Source organism: Propithecus coquereli, unplaced genomic scaffold, assembly GCF_000956105.1.
Source record: "Propithecus coquereli isolate 6110/MARCELLA unplaced genomic scaffold, Pcoq_1.0 Scaffold54, whole genome shotgun sequence".
Taxonomy (NCBI): Eukaryota; Metazoa; Chordata; class Mammalia; order Primates; family Indriidae; genus Propithecus; species Propithecus coquereli.
The window spans coordinates 581,879-599,825 of record NW_012151285.1 but is presented as its reverse complement, the minus strand read 5'-3'; the positions used below and the strand labels follow the sequence as shown (position 1 = coordinate 599,825).

The 17,947-nt window shown below is 38.7% G+C and overlaps 1 protein-coding gene across 1 annotated transcript in view; it reads left to right on the top strand.

Moving 5' to 3' along the window:
* The window catches only part of MRPS6 (mitochondrial ribosomal protein S6), a 125,605-nt gene that overhangs the window by 57,042 nt on the left and 50,616 nt on the right, over positions 1–17,947 (top strand).

The following is a 17,947-nucleotide window of genomic DNA, read 5'->3' as shown; positions in this document are numbered from 1 at the left end:
AATAAAATAGCATTAATATTCTGTTGTATGTGTTTTTCTAAGAGGAATAAGTAAGTAGGTAACTACTTGGGAAATCTCAAGTTCTTTCTCATTAAAACAAACTTTGTAAGTTTGTTTTTCATAAGTTATTTTTATGTTCAGTACTCCCCATTTTAAATTTCATTGAAAAGCAGGTTATATTTTATATTAAGATAACTCATTGAAGTAGTTATTTGTGGGTAAAGAGTTGCATGATGTGATCTGAGTTTACCTTAAGACCTGATTTTATTTAGATGTAGAAGAGTGTAGTGATAATCAGTTCCTAAAATGTAGAAAGCAGTAGGTTTTCTGGTCGTGTGGTGAAGAATCTATACTTTCTCTTCACTGAAGCCTTTTTGATTAGAAAACCTGGCAAAAGTTTTGTATTCTAGAGTATGCAAGTTAGGATATTCTGAAAGCGACACCTACAAAATGTTTGCAGTTTAGGTACGTTTTGGAGGTGTAGGGTACTGATGAACTTACAGGTCTGGCCAACCTTAGGTCACTGTAGCTTGGCTTGCTTGGCAACATTCGATAACTAGGAAAGAGTGAAATTTCTGCTGTCGGTAGGAGACATCAGTTCAAATGGAAACATCTTCTAGCTGTCAGGTGGCCAAGTCAAGTCTTTTTTTCTTCTCATGAGCCCTCCCTGAACAGCTTAGCCTTGTGTCTTTAATAATCTCTTTGTGTTTTGTCTGCTTGAAGCCAGACAGCTTAAAATAGTTATCCAGTAATGAAAAACTTGAGCCTGTGGACAATGTTATACTTTCATTTGGTATTAAAGTTTTCTTGGGTTACAGCTATTGCCGCAGCCAGTGATTGAAGAAGGAATCCTGTTCCTGCCCCTGAGCTACAGCTAAAGTACAAGGAGTGGCTTGGGGGTAAGGAGTCCTTCCTCACCACCTATGGTTTGTATGTATGAAGACAATCTCATGAAGACTAATTGTCAGAAGTTGACATTCTGCACTAATTTTTTTCTTAATTGTTATTCATGACTCACATTCAATACTGGTGCGTATAGGTTTTTAAAAAATCTAGGTTATATCTCATACTTATATGTGGACTGCTATTGAATTTTCTCACCTTTTAGATTGTAAAATCACTTTAAAGAAAACTGAGTTTGAAAGCAATGACAGACAAATTCTGAAGTGATATTTTTCATGTAGTGCCTTTGGTGTGTTCATTCTACAGGTTTAACTTACCTAAAAACTAGAGTACAGAAATGGGGTTTAACATCATGGTGGAAGGAAGAGTAGAGGGCATGATGAATTACTGTGGTGTGATTACTCATATGTTATAAACAGCTGTTGCAGTTTATTAAACTTATCCTGGTTCACTTAGTTATTGGCTTTGTGTTAGAATTCATTTCTAATATTCTCATGAGTTTATCTGTTCCAGATAAGGAGTACTTTGTTTTAGAAAGTTCCAGATAAGGAGTACTTTCCAGAAAGTTCCAGATAAGGAGTACTTTCTTTTGGAAGGCAATAGTTTTAAACCAATAGTTACTAGAACATGTAGTTATCTTTTATTTAGAGGAATCAAATTTAAGAAATTAGTCAAATGAATATCTGGTAAGTCATCAATTTATTTAAAGGGAGAACTACCCTCAGGAGTTTGGAAAAGGTCAGTTGCTCTTAACTGTGAACAGGGATTGGCCAGATCTGACTTGCCACCTATATTTTTATGGCCTGTGAGTTTAGAAAGGATTTTGAAGTTAAATGGTTAGAAAAAATCAAAAGAACAATATTTTATGATGTGTGAAAATGATGGGAAATTAAAGTTATATGGGAACATTACCTTGTTCCTTTGTTTGTGTTTATTACCTGGTTCTTTACAGAAGAAAATTTCCTAACCCGCATTTAGAGTATACAGACAGAATTTTCTAGGTTCAACATTTCTCTTGGCTTCTTATGGTGCTGTTTCTGACATTTCTCCCTTGATCCCTCCCTTTCTGTTTTCTTCATGTACTATGCCTTTGACCTTCGTATGGAAGATTTGCTGTTTTTTGTAACAAGCTGACAACTCAGGCATTTTCCTACTGTTCTCTGTGTTGGTTATAGCCTGGATGTCCCCTTGGCACTGCAGACTCAGTGTGCCTACCCTACCTTTGATCATGTAACTTCCGCTTATTGCTTCTCTGTCTTCTGTCATTTGGGACTGAACATATGCAATTCTTTCTTTTCCTGTGGTGTCAGTCCTATATAGTCTCTCCTCTGCCCTAGTTGAACTGCTCATGTTACTTTCTTGAACTCTTGAAGTTTCTTAGCTGGTCTCTTGTGATGTACTGCTGAGAGGAGAATGGTTAATGTCTGTAAATATGCTTGTTGGGTTGCAAAAATGTACGTCCTTGAGATACTTTAAAAGAACTAAGCAGATGCATTTTTAACAAGGAGATAATAGAAAACATTGGGTGGTGATGGCTTTCTGATTCCCATACTGGTTGATTGTGTCAACACTGCTGCCAAATCACAGCAACACATGTCTTTCTCAAAGGCATTCAGAAAGAGGTTTGGTGTCCAAGGCTGCCTCTGATAATGACTTCAGCTTGTTTTTTTAACCTCATCTCTCTCCTTTCATTCTCCATTCCATATACTGAGTAAACAAAGCTACAGTAGATCCCTGTGAATACCATTCCCTTTTATTTTCTTTGGTGCGTCACGCTGCTTTTCTGTTTGGAATGCCCTCCCTTTCCACATAACCCCATCACCTCCATGAAAACATTCCTCAAATTCATTCTAACTCAGTTGGTACGTTAAACAAACATCGAGGACTGGCACCACTGTAGAGACTATGGTCTTTCCTTTGGTTGCATCTTGTTTTTCTGTCTCTCATCACATGGACCACTTTTCACTTCATATTACAGTTAATTGGTGAATGTATCTTACCTCTGCTAGATTACGAATTCTTGAAGGTCAAGTCTGTTTGATTTCTGTCCTCTGCTATGCTTTGCACATACGGTAGGTGCTCACTTAGCTACCTCGAGGGGATCACTACTCATTTTTCTAAAACCGTTCTTTGATATGATACAGCATGTTGACCTCTTGTGCTCTAGTAGGTTGCTTTCAAGTTAGTGTCCTTTGCTTGCACTGGGTGAGTTGTGTGCACCAGAAGTTGTGTTCATTTCTAAGACTATTTTATGGCAGATAATCTTGTTTTTATAATAATTTAAATGTCATGTGAACTGATGAAATGAGTGCAAATTTTTTTTTCCTGAAAACAAAGTTGGATTCTTTGGGAAGACTTGATAAAAGGTGAGTCACTAAAATAATGGCTGTAGAGTTAGATATGACTGAAATAACTAAAAGTCTGGGAGAAAGAGTAACAGTTGAAGGATTCTGTATGTGGACTGCGTTAAAGGATCTCTGAAAGCTTTCCACTTTAATGAAACTACAACTAGGCATTATAGATGATATATTGTGGCTTAGGTCAAGCGGAAACAACTTCAGTCTTCAAGGAACTCCAAATCAGCAAAATGTTCTACAAGTACTTTGACCCCGTATTAAGGTTGGCAAGTCAATAATGTATGTTTGTGTGTTAAATAAAATATTTAAGGTATGTATGTGTGGTTTTTGGCTGGATGTGATTGCTTTGGGAATGAAGACTTTTGTATGTGCTCTGATTGTTTTCTAAATGAGAAGAACCTTGTAAGATTTCAAAATAATGGTGTGTTATGTTAGAATAAACAACTGGTATTGAGATCCTAGAGGGAGCTTTAGAGGCAGATTGATCTGGTTTTGAATTCCAGCACCTACTTCCCAGGGATCTTAACCTTTTTGGATCCTCAGTTACTTACCTGTAAGATGGGGTTAATCCTTGTATTAGAGGGCCTTTGAATATAAAGTGATAACACGACCTTGGAGGTAGTAGGTGTTCAGTATGTCATTTTGTGATTTCAGGCAAGTTGTTGAACTTCATTGCCTAATTTTTCATTATCCCAGTTTATGATGAAGAGACTCCAAAAGATACACTTATGTGTAAGTTTATTTTATCAAAATCCCAGACCGAGTCAAACCTGAAATATAGTTCTTGCTCAATAAATATTTGAATTAGTGGTGTTGGTGCTTACTACACTCTACACTCCCATCTACTGTTTTTTTTTTTTGTTTGTTTGTTTTTTGGTTTTTTTTGAGACAGAGTCTCACTCTGTTGCTCAAGCTAGAGTGCCGTGGCGTCAGCCTAGCTCACAGCAACCTCACACTCCTGGGCTCAAGCAATCCTTCTGCCTTAGCTTCCCGAGTAGCTGGGACTACGGGCATGCGTCACCATGCCTTGCTAATTTTTTCTATATATTTTTAGCTGTCCCAGTAATTTCTTTCTATTTTTTAGTAGAATTGGGGTCTCGCTCTTGCTCAGGCTGTTTTTAAACTCCTGAGCTCAAACGATCCGCCTACCTCGGCCTCCCAGAATGCTAGGATCACAGGTGTGAGCCACCATGCCCGGCCTCCCGTCTACTGTTGCCATGGGGGTGAGTTGGAGGCCTGATTTTGCCAACTCTTCCTGTTCTGTCCTGCTACTGCTAGCCAGAAATTCAGGTTTTATGGGAAATTTGATTTTCTAAGATAATTGGCAACTATTTAAAAAATACATTAACATTTGGCCCATGGTATGGCCATTGTTCTGTAATTTTGTAATTTAGGTATTTAGATAATTGGCATTAGATGTTCTTTTAAACCTCTTAGCATTTATGTTGACAAAGCCCACCTTGTTAATTCGTCATTGGTTTAAAATAGGACTAGTAGCGCATGAGTAAATGGCAAGCATGTTCAATTCTTAAAAGTCATATCAATCCTAGTTTTGGATTGTTGGATTGCGTGTGTCCATTTAGGCTAAAATGTACGCAAATGTCAGAGTTGCATGTGGCTTAAGCATGACTTAACAGTGTAAACTCTCAGGAATTGATATTCATGGTCCACTTTTTCTTGAAATGTCTGATTGCTTATTTTAAGTATCCATTAGTATAATTTGATTTGTACTCATTTTATTAGCTTCATAAGGGTTTCATATACTACTTCCATGTGAAGACTGCTTTGTCTAGAAAATGACATTTTTTGGCTTGGTATATCTATGAAGTTCACAATAGTTTATATTACCCATGATCCTTGGAATATACTGTTATGGAAAAAATTCAGGTGCTCTTCTAGTCAAGAGTATGGAATAAGGGGGGTGATGTTATATTTTTATTTTTGACTAGGATTCATGTTCTGTAGGATAGAAGCCAAGTTATTACCTTGACTAACTTTACCTTTTTTGTCTTTTCCCTTCCCTATTCCCTTTCTAGACATATAACATCAAATAGCAAAAAAAAAAAAAAAAAAACCAACCAAAACACCCTCAGATCCAGGTTGTTCTTAATCTGCCTTTTGACCCCCAGTACAATTGCCTCATTTTGGTCCCCCTCTCCTCTTGCTCTTTTTTTTTTTTTTTCCCCCTTGAGATAGGGTTTCTCTCTGTTGCCGGGCTCGAGTGTGATGGCATCATCATAGCTCACTGCAATCTCAAACTCCTGGGCTAAAGGGATCCTTCTGCTTTAGCCTCCCAAGTAGCTGGGACAACAGGCGTGCACCACCATGCCCAGTGAGGTTTTTTTTATTTTTTGTAGAGATGGGGTCATGCTCTTGCCCAGGTTGGTCTTGAACTCCCGGCTTCAAGTGATCCTCCTGCCTCGGCCTCCAGAGTGCTGGGATTACGGGCTTGAGCCACCACACCTGGCCCTAGTCATTTTTACCGTGATTCCAGTTGAGGGAACGTCTACTCACTTTGGGAATAGAGCTTGGTGTGGATGACAGCTTAAAGATGAACTTGCAATGAAAGCATAAACTTAAAACCTTCTGTTAGAGCCCTCAGGCCTCAAAATGGCGTTAACCTGCTTCTGCCTCAGAATCAAGAATTCCTGGTTGTGTCTTTGTTTAGACTTCAGTGTTAAAAGGTTCTCCTTAACACTAGCCTGGTTGTTAAATGCTTTAATTTTGTCAGGTGAAGAAACCCAAGTGTAGCTGTGATAGCTGGGTTGCTGTGGACGTGGTCCAGTTGAAGAAAAGTCTCACTGTGGTGGTCAGAAAGGTGATGCTGTGCTTGCTTTGTGGCTGCTGGAGGGCATACTCCTGTGGGAGCCCACTGCCATCCTTGCTTCTGTTAGAAAGGTGCAGAATCACTTAAAGCCCCAGACATCAGCCCTGTTTTCAGTTTGTGTTCAGATACCTTATGTGTGAATTATGAATATAAAACACCTAAGTACTGGTTTTGATTCAAAATTAAGGTGAGTTTCTGTTGCTGAGTGAAAAGCTAAATTTGAGGAAAGGCTCTTGGTCTGGGAGACCTGGTAGCGCTATTGCCATTCTCGTGTGTGGACTAAGCAAGGGCCAGAAATTTTTGCAAATTCAGTCTGTGTAAGAATATTAAGTGAAAAAAAATTTTCCTAATGTCATTTTCTTTTTAAATATTTTATCTGATTAGGATGAAATCAGTAGAAGCTGTTTGTAATGTCAAGATCTCATATCTTCATCTATACAAGGAAAGCAGTTCTGAACCTATTTCTCTGGATTTTTATACCCAGCTACTTGTCCTATCTTTGAAATACAAGAGGAAAATCCAGCTGCATTCATAATCTAGAACACCACATCTCTGTTTCACTTTTATTTCTTAGACTTAGTTAAAGGTATAATTTCTACCGTTCCTTGCAAATACTGTTGCAGTTATCGTATTTGTGGTTCTATTTTTTACTTCTTGAAAATCTTCTATTGTCTAAACTGTGGGGAAAATTAGAAGGTTTTTAAATTTTCCAATCAAAAAGTATCTTTCTGAGGAAAATCCCAATTTCGAGGTCTTCTATTTATGACTTGGCCTCCTGGGAGAATTAGAATCTGGTCTACCAAGAAGGTGCTTGTGTGTACATTTTCTGCCTTTGTCACATGGAAAAATGAGGAGGAACTATTAAGTATCTGTTATTCTAGAAACCGTTTTTCTAGGAACATAAAATTGGAACCAAGTAGGATGAGAACAGAAAAAAAAAGTTGACCTGGGTGGATGTTTCACCTCTCTAAACCTTGTGGTCGTTGGCTTTTGAGGGAGATTATAGATGAGTGGTAATACCTAACCTTAGCAGCTGATAGAAGCAGGGGTTACATGCATGTATATCTATTTAAGATCTGTGTGTGTCTATTTTCTCTTTAATCCTCAACCATCTTAAGGTTAAGTAGTGTGATTTCCGTTTTACAAATGAAGAAACTGAAGTGGAAAGATGCCCAGAGTTGCACAGCTCATTAATGACCAAGCCCAGGATTCTGAAGGCAGTCTTAAACTAGAAGTTATTCTTTTGGTCACTGCATGTGTAACAAGAGTGTATGCTGTAGTCATAGTACGTTAAAGTCCCTTTAGATTGAAGGAAATACTCCACATCTATTTTGAGTGCCTACTAGGTGCCAGCATGACCACGCGTTTGGGGAGTCAACTCTTAAGGTGCTTACATTCTACTAGTAAGGGGAAAGACTAGCAAATTCTATGAAGAAAACCAAAGCAGGATAAGGGAATCAAATGTGGCAAGTTCCAATGTGGCAAGTTCCATTTTAGTTAGGGTGCTCAGGCAATGCAGAAACATAAATGAAGGGAGAGAGCAAGTTGAGGCCATTAATTGGGGCAGAAGAGCTGTAAGGAGTGTAGGGGACTTGGAGCAGTTGTGTTAACATTCATTCTCTTCAGCAGGCTTGATTTTAATGGTCCTCTGCAAGACTTTCCTGGAAGAATTGTGACAGTGCATAACAATTGTTTAATGCTTAATTTTTTTCCACGGGACTTTTTATCTAGTAATCTATCTTGATGTTGCCTTGAGGTGCATTTTTTTTTCTTTTACAGAAGTGAGAATTAAGGCATTGACTCAGGCATATCTAAAAGTAAATACAGTAGATTAATGAATCTCCATATTGTACCCATCACTCAGCTTCTACTGTTAATCAACAGTTACCAACCGTTCTTTACCCCCTCCTTTTTTTTTTCTGGAATATTTTATGTTTTCTTAATTTTATCTTAAAATTTCAAACTGTTAACAAGTTTATTTAACTGCTTTTCAGCTAGGTCACTAGTTGTTAGAATTTGCCATATTTTGTCTTTTTAAAAATCTGTACCATTTGAGCATTCCAGACATCTAGACATACCTTTCTTAGCAATAGGGCCTTTTTTCTAGCCACAAATAGCCATTATACTCAAAATTGACATTGATATGATACTATTACAGATTTTTCAATTTATATTGAAATTTACAGTTATTCCAGTAATATTTTTTAGTTTTCTAATCCAATATGCAGCCAAGGATCATGTGTTTAGTTGTTTAGTCTCCTTGAACAGTACTAAGGTACTAAGGCCTTTGTCATTAATGACAGTGGCACTTGGAGGAGTCTGAGGCCCAGTGTTCTGCAGAATCCCTCACTGTGGATTTGTCTGTAGTTGCTTTCTCATGGTTAGAGATAGGTTAAACCTTGTTGGCAGGAAGAGTCTACAGGGATGTCAGCGCATCATATCAGGAGGCATGCCAGTTTGTCCCATTGTTGGGGATGTTAAGCAGTCATTTGGTTTAGGTGACATGCACCAGATTGCTCTGTTGTAAGTGTACCTTTTTTTATAGTAAGTGATTGATGGAGTAACAAACTTGAGACCAAGTATTTTCTTCAGTCTTCCACTGATTTAGCACCTGTTGGTGATTGTGAATCAGTTATTGCTGGAGTACTTAAAGCAAACACAGATACATCATTTAACCTGTAAATATTTAGTATGTGTTTAAAAGATAAGGACTTTTTAAGAACAACCATAGTGCCTTTATCACACCTAACTATAATTCCTTAACATTTGATGTCCATGTTCAACTTTCCCGATTGGTCTCAAATGTCTCTGTATAGTTGTCTATATTGTCTTGCTTGACTGCCTCCAAATAAGGTCCACAGGTTATGTGCACTTAATGGCCTCTAAGTCTCTTACTCTGTAATAGCTTCCCTTCTGTCTGGATGTGGCTGATCACTTCCTGTTCTTTATGTATTCTTCTGTTCTAGGTATTTTCTGTAGACCGACAGGTAGAAATTTGATTCAGGTTTTGTTTTATTTTGCAAGAATATTAAGGCATCCTGGGTGTAGCATCACATCAAGAGGCACATGTTTGCCTTTAGAGATGAGACTAATTCTGGGTGAGCAGATGTCAGCCTCATCCATTCATTTTAAAGTCCCCCATCAGCCTTTCACCAGAGGATTTTATTAATAATACCCCTTGGAATCATTGCCTAGGTGCATTACTGTGTTAGGGGTTACTAGTGGTGATTTTCTCATTGTATCATTCCTTCTGCATCAGTTAGCTGGAGTTTTTTCAGATTTGTGTTTATTTCTAGTTTTTTGAGTGTGTCTTCCTGAAAAGTATAAAAGGATGGATGCATTCCTTATCTTTACTTCAGAGAGGATGTCCCTGAGCTCTCTCAGTGGTCCTCTCAAGTGTCTTCAATTTTCTTATCTGTAAATTGGGGATGAATTATGCCTGCCTCTTGGGTATTTTGGGAGGATTTGATGAGCTTGAACATGTGGTATAAAAATAGTGCTTATTGCTTGTTTGGTAAATGCTAGTTACTGAAGCAACTTTTTCAGTTTGGTGGGAACATTGAACTCCAGTGTAATGGAGAGGTGGGAAAGGGAGCAGTTCTTCATGGGCTGACATCAGCGGGGTGCTTGGGTGTGTGGAGTGAGCTGAAGGGACGTGCCACTTGCCCACACCAACTTACCCTTTCGACCGTGTGGAAACAGTCACCAGATAAACACATGCATGGGGAAGGTCTGCACACTAGGAAGAGGATGTGGACAATTGCAGCAGTAAAACCTGGAACACATTCCAAGATGGAGCTAGTACAATGAAGGGAAGTGGGCTGCTCTTAGGGTAGGTAGGTAGGGGGAGATGGTGGCCCCAGATACAGGTTTTTACTGCGTCATGGCCCACTGAGATTTTTATCTGAACAAAGGGCATTTTTGCCTAGTCTGATTTGCCTTGACCTTCAACACACCCTCAGAGCTGTTTGAGATTGCTGGTGGGGGATACCTTTTGCCGCCTTGGCCTTTCTAATCTGCCATCTCTTATTGCTTTAAAAAACACTTGATGGTTATGTAGAGTATTGGAAGTTAAGCAGTTTTGAAGATGAGGTACTTAGTTCATATTTGTTTTGTTATTTAACAAACATTTAACACTGCAATGTGCAGGATGGTGTTGTAGACACTGAGGCCTCATCAGTGAACAACACAGACAAGAACCTCTGCCTCTTGGAGTTTATATCCTGGTAGTGAGGAAAAAGAAGGAACATAAATAACTTTTATGGTATATTAGACGCTATTGAGCACTGTGGAAAAAAAAATAAAGCAGGATATGGATTGAGATGGTCAGGGAAGTTACTTGTGAGCAAAGACATAAAAAGGAGAAGGGGGCAAGTGTTAAGGAGATTGGGGTGAACATTGTTGCCTGCACAGGAAGAGCCAGCCCTGTTGGAGGCTTGTTTGGTCCATTGTCATTGAGGGGTGACTGCTTGCTGTGCTAATGCCCTGTGGTGGGCCAAGGGCAGAAGCATAGAGAGAAGAGGCCAAGACAGTTAATCTGGGTGAGATGGATGATTTGAACCAGGATGCTAACAGTTGACATGGTAAGTGGTCTGATGCTGGGTATATTGAAAAGGTAGAGCCAGTAGACTCTGCCTCTGGATCAGCTGCATGTGGGTTGAAGAAGAAAGTGAGGTAGCAGTCAGGGGTGACTGATTTTGGCCTGAGCAATAGCAAGGATGATGTTGCCATTCTCTGAAATGGAGAGGACTGAGAGGAGAACAGGTTTTAGGGGCCAAGCTGAATTGTTCGTACACTGAACAGAAGGATAGGCTGTCACAAACACTTCATTCAGTAAGAGCAGTGCTCCCTAAATTTTTACTCTGAGAACCCCTGTACCTGTGGATCATATTGCTAGTTCTTTTAACCCAGCGTGTTAATGTAGTGGGAGTTAAAAGATTGGCTTAGACAGGTTGATATAGCCTGTGCTAACTGGGTTAAGTATAGGATAGACCTGCGGTCCCCAACCACCAGGCTGTGGACTAGTACTGGTCTGTGGCCTGTTAGGAACCGGGCCGCAGGGCAGGAGGTGAATGGTGATAGAGCAAGTGAAGTTCATCTGTATTTACAGCCGCTCCCCATAGCTTGCATCACCGCCTGAGCTCTGCCTGCTGTCAGATCAGTGGCAGCATTAGATTCTCCTAGGAGTGTGAACCCTACTATAACTGCACACAGGGATCTAGGTTGCGTGCTCCTTATGAGAATCTAATGCACGATGATCTGAGCGGGAGCTGAGGCAGTGATGCTAGTGCTGGGGAGCGGCTGCAAATACAGATTATCATTAGCGGAGAGGTTTCACTGTACAATAAATGTAAGGCACTTGAATCATCCTGAAACCATCCCTGTCTCCCGGAAAAATTGCCTTCCATGAAACCTGCCTCTGGTGCCTAAAAGGTTGGGGACCACTGGAATAGACCTTGAGACTTAATTTTCTTTCCTCTGGTGGAAGGACTGGTTAACACTGAAAGAGAAGGAAGGCAAAAGGCTTTGACTTGAATGGTGAAAACCTTGATAAGCTCTGGTCTTACAGTTGACTCATCAGGGTTTTCCTGCTCCGTGTTTACTTATCTAGGAAGCCTATGCCCTAGACTGCTTTTCATTTTTATTCTCCATTTCTCCATACACATGTCCATTCACATAGGATCAACTGGACTTTGTCCTTTGTGCTGTTCGCAGTCTGCTGTAGTTACCATTTGTTATGTATCCATTTTGGGCATTTTCTCTGCAAGCACAAATGTTTAAACATGCATGATGTTGAATGATGTTTTATCAATTAATGTTAATGTTTCTTCCTATCAGTAAAGAAACCATAGTGATTAGGGCAGAAGCTATTTGGACACGTAGCTGTGAGCACAAATCCTGGCTTCAACATAAATACCCATGTCCTGGGGCAAGTTACACTACCTCCTTGGCTGCAGTTTTCTCATCTGTAAAATGCTCATAATTAAACTCATCTCATGATTGTTGTGAGGATTAAAGTAATGCACATAAAACTCCAGACACAGTACTTAGATAGCAATAGTCAGGAGTTAAGTCAGTATCAGGTTTTCATTTTTTATCTCTGTTGTTTATAACTCAGCTTACCTTCGATACACAGTCTTTTACAAGTGGATAGTGCTCTGCCTCTTGAATTCTTCCCACTAAGAGTTACACAAATGTTTAGTCATTAGATTACATGATATGTTATCATAGGCACTGCTGCTCTATTTTGTCTTTTTATTTCTCTCAGAAAAGGTTGTTAGTGTTTGCTCCTTATATGTGATCTAGTATCATTCACATAAAAGTTAAAACCAGTGGTAGTTTCACAGTTGTTGCCATACCCAAAAAGTCTTGTTTCACTGAGATGTCTTAAAAAAAAAAAAAAACTGTTGTGAGCCCGACTTTTATATTGATAGAAGCAGGTTAAAATGAATATATCTTGGGAGGGGGATGTATATGGATGAAATAATAAACTTGGTGATTTATTTCTAGGTGGATAAGATTTTATTTGAAGAATTGGTTTATTTACATGGGAGACACCTCCCTCCACCAAACACAAACCTAGGAGAAACTGATGCAAGTAGAGATATTCTGGTTGATGGAGGGTTACAGGAGGGGCTGAAATCTCTGCCTCCTCTGCCTCCCTCTCGATCCATCCCGTGATGGTACATGAGGAACTCGGAATCCTCAGAATACGGTTTGAATACCATCCGAGTCCAATCAGGGTTTCATGTACTTAAATATTTTTGAAAACGTGAGTAGCTAAGGTTGTAGGTATAATAGAAATATTTTGTCAAAGAGGCTTAAGGGCAAACGACTTATGTTTTAAGGACTTATACAATTGCATATTGAGTATCCCTTATCTGAAATGCTTGGAACCAGAAATGTTTGGGATTATGGAATACTTGCATTATTCTTACAAGCTAAGTATCCCAAATCCAAAAATCTGAAATACTCCAACGAGCATTTCCTTTGAATGCCATGTTAGCACTCAAGAAGTTCCATATAAGCATTTCAGATTTCAGATTTTTGGATTAGGGTTACTTAACCTGTAGTGTTGTCTTCAGCTCCACTTATAATTTACAATTGTCTGGAGTTCATGTCAGTTGTATTAGGAAAACTCATTTTGCTTTTAAGTGTTCCTGATGAACCGCTAACAGTACCTGTGCTCCACATTTTTAAAGTAAGCAAGGGTTGAGGACGGTCCTGGGTGAGTTCATGTGTTCTCTGTGCCAAGCACCATTAATCTATTCCACTACTAGAATTTGCTTTCCTGGAACTTGAATGAAGATGATGAAAGTGAAAGGATATATGAAAATTCTGTGAGAATTCTATATAAATTTTCTTAATTTTTTCATATTTTATTTGAATGAAGTGATTTAAGTAGGAGCTAATAGTTCGTGAGGTGGTTGGGAGTCTTTTTAAAATATTTGTGAGAGAACTGTATATTTAATACATTATTTTACCTAGTTTTTTAATATATAAATAACTTTCATGAATATCCTAATATGCCTGGCAAAGAGTTGGCAGTTTAATTTGAAAGGAGCTAATATCATCACTTCTAGTACGTTCTGGTTGTGGAGAGTAAACCGACATTTGCTGAGCCACCTTGCTGTTGCACTGGCAATAGGAGCGTTCTGTTACTTATTGCATGTTAAACCATTAGGAGCTAAGTGGTTTTCATTTTACAAACAAGACAGTTGAGGCTCCTGGAGATAACTTGTTTGCCTAGGACCCTGCAGTTAGGAAGTGACAGAGCGTAGAACCCAGCCCTGGAAAGTCTGGCTGCTTTCCGTTGTACCGTGCCACCTGCACGCATGAAATCTGGTGATATTTGGGGAGTTGACAGGGAGAAAACACGCTTTGAATATGACTTTGTTGTTTCTTTGGTTTTGGTAGGTTACACACAGGCAATTATAATTCAGGCAATTAGGTTTTCAGAGGTGTCTGTGTGTTCTAATGTCCTTTAAATTACTAGCTAGTAAAGTGAATATTTTTTATTTGGATCAGAATATGAGCAGGACTCATCAAGCCTACCATTGACAGAGTAGTGCTAGGCTGGGCCTGTTCAGGTTGTCCCTTGAGTGTGTGGTTTGTAATTAGCCTACATGTGTCATTGAATTTATTATGACTTGGAGCCCTGACTGAGTTTAGGGATCATTTTCCTTGTTTCTTGCTTGGTGTTTATGGCAGGACTACTACTTTTTTTTTTTTTTTTAATAGAATAAGCATATGTCCTGGATTTTACAGAATTTTCCAGAATAATTTCCTGGTTTGGAAGATAAATTATATGGTCACTCTAGATAATATAAAAGAGATTTGGTCGTTATAACTGATCATATTTTGGTTAATATGTTTTCTATAACCTGAAGGAGTTTAATTAGCTGATTTAAATTTGATTTTACCTTCTTTCCTCTTTGTACTTGATCAGATGCAGCAGATAATTTATATATACTTCTCTATTTGGATTAATTCTTCAGTTGTAATTTAATTCATCCAAATACATGAAATAATACCAATTGCATTCTCTGCAAAACTATCAGTAAGACATTACTTTCTGAGAAGGATACCCTCTCTTTTGGGGGGGGGGGATCTGCTCTGTTTCAAAGCACCTGTTGTATTCAAGTTTTGTCTAAATCTGTCCATCATCACTAAGGGACCATTTATACATTCTACAAATATTACTCTCATTATAGAAATAAAATAAAAATTACCAAGGAACCAACCCACATAACTTTTCATAGCTATACCTATTTTATTACTTGTCCCACATTTCTCATTTGAGGTTTTCTTGAACTGTTAACCATGAAAAAAGGCATATATAAATTCAAGTTAAAAAGCTTCATGTTAGCTGAAGAAAAGATTTTTTTTTTTCATGTGTATTCTTCTAAACATGGACTCTGGGCAGTATTCATTTTATTTTGTTGAAGAATTGTTTATGTCTTTAAAAGAAAGAAGAAATATACAAAACTTAAAATGTGTATTTTATTTGGAGCCCTTTTTAAGGAATATATAACTTATTTCCTGAAAGGCTGAAATTCAAGGCTGTGACAGTCTCTCTTCATGACTAGAGTATGAAATTTAGCAGCATCGTATTTTATATCTTTCTACAAACTAAACTGACCTATTTTTGGTTTTATTTTGTTTTTCCTTTTCCAGTCTTTACCAGGTGCTGGTCTCTGGATGTATTTTGTTTAAGTTGGAAAAATCTAAAAACCTACCCACAGACTGGTATAGTATCCAGTGAGAAGGGGACTGTCCACATTGGCATTGGAAGGGGCTAAGGAGGCCTAGGCAGAAGGAGTTGAGAACTCGGCCTTGAGCTAGCATTTCTCTGCTACTTCTCCTGTGGGCAGAACATCTTTTCTAGTTTACCAGCTCTTCTAGAAAAGTTAGGGGTTAGGCCCAGCATGGGAATTTCAACCAGTTTGAGCATTCAACAGGGAGCAGAATATGGCTTAGATACCTGCCTTGCATACATCATATTTGACAATGAGAAACAATGTAATTGATGTTAGTAGCAGTGCTTCCTAGTGATCAAGGAAGGAAGTGCTTGTTTGGTTTCTGAGCACTTTGTTCTCTGGAAAAATAAGCTGCTACAGCAGCCACTACGACACATAACCCACCTCACCTCCCCCTAAACAAAAACAAAACACCCTGGATGTTTTTCTTTCCTTTCTTTGGGAAACATGGTAAGCTACTGCCATTGAGAAGAGCGATACCTTCTGACCAGTGAGGCTTCTCTGTGGAGACTGAAACAGATGAATACAGCTTGGAAGTCCGTGGCTGGGAGTGCTCTGTGGAAGGCAGGGTTTCAGAACTGCCAAATGGCAGTTTTGTCATTGAGGAGCTTTCCCTTATACTGAAACACTTAAAGGTGTCTTATTAAGTAATCAATGTTTATTCGTCTGTAGATTTTATTAAAAATTTAGGTGATTCTTCCTAAATAATGTCAAAGTATTTTTTTAAAAACTTAAGTTTTTTGGCCAGGTGCAGTGGCTCACGCCTGTAATCGTAGCACTTTGGAAGGCCGAGGTGGGAGGATTGCTTGAAGCCAGGGCGAGACCAGCCTGAGCAAGAGCGAGACCCCTTCTCTACTAAAAATAGAAAAAATTAGCTGGGTGTGGTGGCGCATGCCTGTAGTCGCAGCTACTTGGGTTGCTGAGACAAGGATCGCTTGAGCTCAAGAGTTGGAGGTTGCAGCTGTGATGATGCCACTGCACTCCAGCAGGGGCAACAGAGAGACTCTGTCCCCTCCAACCAAAAAAAAAACTTCCTCAAGTTTTTTGGGGCGGGGAACCTGGTCATAGGAATATGACCAACTTCAGGATTTGGCATATATGAAGTGATACAGATCTCATCTTTTAGTATGTTTTTTGCTTTTGTTTTGTATGTTTTGTTTTGATTAACCATTATGCCAGTCATTGACATCTTTAGGAGGAAGGAGTTTAATTAGTTTTCTTAGCATAATTATTGTAGTGCTTGTGCTTAAAAAAGGCATAAAGATGAGATAAGAATGCTTCTATCCAGGCAGCTTTAAAAATGAGACCTAATGACCTCATTTGGTAGTCTTTAGGCCTTATGTCCGGCTCCTTTTCTTACCAGTGAGGAGTACATTTTACAGTTTTTAGTACCGTGGTCTATTTTGAACAGTTTTGAAAACAGGTGGCTTTAGTATCATTTATAGGACTTAAGTTTACTGCTGATTTTAAAAGGAAAATGCCTAGATTCATCAGAAAGCAAATGCCTTTTTTAAGCACGGAAAGGCATTTTACTCTGAGGTTGCCTAATTGCAAAAGGTGACATCACTTAGGAGTTAACATGTGGAAGGCGTCAGGTTGAATAGAAGTGTTCGTTATACTGATCTATGAGCTACAATTTCAGTTAACATTGAAGATTCAGAATTTGTCTTTTTTCCAGGAGAAAAACCATCACATTAATAAACTTGATTTTAAGTAAATTTAAATGTCTGTTTTACAAAGTGATTATTTTAATCCAGGACTGAAAAATATCTGATTGATTTACTGAAGATGATTGTTAGCTAGTAATGGTCGACAGTTGTTTTGTTGTGGTTTGGAGGACGACATGATAAATTATTTTTCAGTCTTCCAGAAAACTTTTCTCCTCATTCCTCCCCATTTTTTATACCCTTCCCCAAAAAAGCATTAAAAGGAAAAAATACCTCAGTGAAGTCAAACCTGGAGTCAGTGCCTTTATCCTCTCAGAGGTGCTTAGAAATACTGCCTGATGAAAAGGAAGAGAAGGAAATTACCTTTTTAAAAGTTTTTTTTTTTTTTTTAATCTTCTTCTGGTATCTTCTAAGTAGCAGAAAGAATAAAATTTTAGTTGTTTTGTAAGTTGCATGTTCCTCATTTTTTGCGCAGAATGTCCTCTTTCCCAGTAGGGCAGGAGGCATCTCACAGGCTCTGGGTCACTGTATGATAGCTATACACATTTACAGAAGGATTTTAGTCAAGTTTCGCAACAATAGATTTCCACAGACTGAGCCATATTTGGTCTCTGGGGGTAGATTATAGTACCTCGTGAACACCACCTGTCTGTTCCATCCAGGACCCTAAAATGGCCATAAAGTCAGCCCCAAACCCTCTTGGGGGGATTCTTAGTATTTGAATTTCATTTTCACACCCTTATTATGAATAGTGTTTTCCACTCTTTAGGCTGATTTAAGATCTCAGTGGCCTGCTCCAGTCTGAGTCTAGCACAGTGAGACAAGAAAGGGCAATGTCATGGTAGAGAGTCACTGAAGTTACGAACTCGATAAATTTTTGTTGTTAGTTCAAAATGATATTCTCACTTAAGTATTAGCTGCAATAGTATAGAT